At 43.0% G+C, this 4,495-nt stretch overlaps 1 protein-coding gene across 1 annotated transcript in view; it reads right to left on the bottom strand.

Moving 5' to 3' along the window:
• Positions 1 to 4,495, bottom strand: part of PMP22 (peripheral myelin protein 22) — a 24,263-nt gene that overhangs the window by 8,385 nt on the left and 11,383 nt on the right. The gene's annotated exons all lie outside the window — the stretch shown is intronic.

Here is a 4,495-nt window from a genome sequence, read left to right as displayed (position 1 = left end):
GGGGCGTGGCCTGGGCAGCAGAAAGCCACACCCACTCCCAGGAGCAGCAGCCCTCTTCTGAATGAAACTCAGGCTATTCACTTTCCCACTCTTAAAAGTCATTCTTTATTTCATGCTTTCTTTTGGAGGAAAAAAAAAAAGAGGTATTAATACATGTTTAATTGTAGACATTTTAAGAAAAGGCTGTAAGAAAATACTGTCCCACCGCAAGGAGCTAAAATCAAGTTAAAATATATTAAATTTCCTTCCAGTCCTTTAGCCAAATGAGTTACTTACACAGATATGCGTGTGTTCAAGGGGCTCTGAACCCTGCCCTCTGCGTCCTCTCTCTCTCTGTCCTCAGGGGGTTTGAAGGGCTTCTTGGAACCCCTGGATTCTGAGAATAGTTCCAAACCACCGTTCAAAATGTCAGCATCCCCCAAGGAGTCAGAGAGATCCTGGGGACGGCTGGGACGAAGAAAATTATATTGGAGCCAAGACTAATTTTGCAGAAAGTTGGAAGAAGATGCTGATGGGAAGAGCATGCTTTATTTAGCTATAAACTACTTGCTCAGCCACACTGTGTCTGTTCCCAGCTCATCTCAGAGCAGTCAGCGCTCAGTCTGGCCATCAGATAGGAGCACAGATGACAATTCCTTATCTTAGCTGAACCACCAGCCTTAGATCAAATCTCCAAGTGTCCAACTGAAATTCAGGCAAGGAAGAGAACTCTGTAGTTCACCATCTACTACAAATGAATGTCAATTCCAGAAGGAACCAACAAGATGCAAAAACCTGGGTTTGGCATCAGAGACAGGAACCCGCCAGGTTCCCCCTGGAGACCTCCAAGGGCCTTGTCACCCTTCCTTCCTGCATCCCTCCTTCCAAGTGCCAGAGAATCCTGGGGGTGGGTGCTGCTCTAAACAAGGAAGATCAGTTAGAGAAGACCCAAGGTCTGCTCCTCCACAGTCAGGAACAGACTAATGTGCATTGGCTTAGAAAAATACATGCCTATGCTTATCACAGTAGAAAAAACTGTGAAATTTGGATGGCTTACATCAATACCTCACTAAGATGACCCTGGTTTGAGTTGCAAGTAGTTCATGGAAGAATTTTAAGGATGCTGATTAGGTCAACTGTGACTAGAGTTTCATGGAAGATGGGAAGAATCTTCTGGAAGCATTTTAGAGTTGGAAGAAGCCTGTGGGATCAGCTAACCCAGGCCCTTTGTACTGAGAGAGATTTCCAGAGATGTTCGACTGAGCACCATTGGCATGGCCAAGGTTGGGAGGCCCTTGTTCTAGTCTGGTGATCTTTCTACCTTGATGGACCATATGCTTTTTTTAATCTTTGCAATTTCTTTGTCAATTAAGGTTAGAAAAAGATATCTAATGGGCTATGAGCCATCCTGACTTCATTTTCATATCTCTCATTGAACCATTCTACCCAGTGTAGTTAGAGAAGGAAATAGCAACAGACTCCAGTATCCTTGCCTGGAGAATTCCATGGACAGAGGAGCCTGATGGGCTACAGTCCATGGGGTCGCAAAGAGTTGGACGTGACTGAGTGACCTTCACTCTGAGTGACTATCACTCACTCACTGACTCACACCCAGTGCAGTGGTTCTTCTGGAGGAGCAGTCTGCAACAAAGCTACAGCCGCCATAATATTATCTTTTTAATATTTATTTTAATTTATTTATTTGGCTCCACTGAGATCTTCAGTTGCAGCATGTGGGATCTCGTTCCCTGTCCAAGGATCAAACCCAGGCATCCGCATTGGGAGCATGGAGTCTTAGCCACTGGACCACCAGGGAAGACTCTACGTTTTGAATAAAGCAATTATCCAGCAGTCTGGTAAGTGAAGCTGGAAACATAAAGAAATCTGAGCCACAAAAATAAATCTAGAACTAAGTATAGAACTAAAACAGAGATCATGGGGAATGTCCTTCAAGGCACACCCTTAGAAGGAGCACAGTTGGTGCAGGCAACATCCCAGATTTCTTTCTCCAATTCTGAGATCTTTTCCTTAGTCTCTATCTCCACTCATTAATAACAGAAACTTCTGCCAGGCCTCACATTTAGAGAAAACTCAAAATCATACAAGTTAAAACTACACCAATAGGAAAAGTCTCTTAAATTTAGTGATGTCACTAAATTCTTCTCAAAACTTCTTTTACCAGGAACTTGAATTTTAATGCCAACCTCATTACAACTGAGTTAATTTTCCATAAGTTAGCTCTCTAATCAAACCAGAATTAAGAAATCAAGGAAGTTTTTATTCAGCAGGCCTTGGCTAAAAATCTACTGTTTTGAGCTCTGGGAATACAAAGTTGAAGAAGAAAGTTTTCAACCTGAAGCACAATAAATAACACACATACGTGATGAAAGTAGGACAAATTCAACTATATTATCAATCACAGTAATGGAAATCATTATAAGATGTAGAATTCCATCTTGAATTATGTAATTCCTATCTAGAGTCTGATACGAGAGAGATACCTAAAACCAACAACAGTTAAAAGTTAAAACGCTTTTTTAAAGAGGCACCAAGCAAATATTAATAAAAAGATATAGTCATAATAGCACCAGACAACTGGAATTCAAACTGAAAAAGATGAAGATGGCCAAAGAGGGATATTTCATAGGATATTTTATGGTATTTCCAGTTTATCATAAAGAAACAAAAGTCATAAACCTCTGTGCACAGTGTGACCTGGAAAAAATATAAAGCAACAAATGACTGAAGTATAAGATGAAACGGATACACCTACAAGCACAGTGGGAGACTTCAGCATACCTCTCTCAGAATAGGTAAATCAAGTAGATCAAAAATATGATAAGATGTACATTATTTTATGTCTCTATAGTGATGACGATAAAATTTTCAAACACATATGGGATAGTCTTACCAATTATGCAGTAGGCAACAACAAAAAAAACCTCAATAAATCTCAAAAGAAACAAACCAGCCAAAATAAATTCGGAAATGTTAAAAGACTATTCCAGATAATCCCTTGGATAAAGAAATCAAGATGAGAAGTAAAGCTTTCTTCAGCAAGGAATGCTACTGACAGTATGTACCTTAAACCTACAGGCTGTGGCCCCAGCCAGGCTAGGCCATGTGCTCCATCAAAACAGGCCTGGGTACCCCCTGCTTAACTGGCTAACAAGAGGGACCAACTACCTCAGAGGACTGTGTAATGTTCAAATAAGAATGTTGATATAAAAGCTCTGTACAATACAAATAACCCCATTAAAAGGCTCAGCTCAGGGGCAGAGTAAATTAGTAGCTATAGACTATGGTGGAGGGTGGGGAGGGGGTCCTTAGGGTATCTTTATCTGGGCCACACCAAGGAATAAGGTGGACAACTGTGTCCACATAAGCCATTATAGGGTGCCAACCAGAATGCTGTTTGAGAGCAGAGCCCATTTCAATACAATTCTGATACCAGTTCTTACAAGAGCTTCAGCACAGAGGTTGGCAAATTATCTGTGAAGGGTCAAACTATAAATAGGTTAGGCTTCTCAGGTCATATGGTTTCCACGGCAACTGCTGAAGTTTGCCATCTTAGCACAAAATCAGCCTCATTCAATATGTAAATGAGTGGGTGTGGCCTGTTCACCTTAACAAAACCTTATCTACACAATCAGGCAGTGGACCCAGCTGGATCTGCAGGCCATTGCTTGCCAACCTCTGTTGCTGCTGTTCAGCTACTAAGTCATATCCAACTTTGTGACCCCCATAGACTACAGCACGCCAAGCTTCCCTATTCTTCACTGTCTCCCGGAGTTCGCTCAAATTCATGTCCATTGAGTTAGTGATGCCATCCAACCATCTCACGCTTTGCCACCCTCTTCTCTTTCTGCCTTCAATCTTTCCCAGCATCAGGGTCTTTTCCAATGAGTCGGCTCTTTGCATCAGATGCCAACCTCTACTATAGCCAAATACATCCAATGTACAGAAAACAGTGATTAGAGTGGAAAGACCTGGATGCAGAGGAAAATGCTGTCCACTGCAGTCCTGTTTTATACAAAGTCAAATTAATGTGAGGCCAACATGCCAGGTGGCAAATCTGAACTTCTACCCAAGCTCCAGGCCAGTGATACTCTTTTCTCTCAAATTGCAAGTTCAGGGTCATTGGCAGAGCCCATGACCAGCACCCACGGTCATTCTCCAGGCCTTGCTCAGTGCCTGGCAACTATTTGTGGAATGCCCAGTGACAGCGTTTTAACCTCCAACGTTGGTGCTGAGCCCGGGAATTAAAAACCCCCGAATTCCTTGCAGACCTGCTCTTCTGACGAGCCTGTCAGGTAATAGGGTTGCTGACAGCTTTCTGACGTGGGCTAGGCTGTGGCGGCCAGCAGAAGCCTGCTCCTCCCTGCCACAGAAGGGAAAGCTGCAGATGCCCAATGACCAAAGGTCAGATTCCTACCCCGCAGCAGCTAAGCTATGAAGGAAATACATCTGCCCCCTCAGCTGTATTCTTAGCCCAGGGCCAACGAGCCAGCTAGCG

This window comes from Bison bison, unplaced genomic scaffold (genome assembly GCF_000754665.1).
Source record: "Bison bison bison isolate TAMUID 2011002044 unplaced genomic scaffold, Bison_UMD1.0 scf7180017864180, whole genome shotgun sequence".
Lineage (NCBI taxonomy): Eukaryota > Metazoa > Chordata > Mammalia > Artiodactyla > Bovidae > Bison > Bison bison.
Note: the sequence above shows the minus strand (reverse complement) of the source record. Positions and strands in the feature narration are given on the sequence as shown.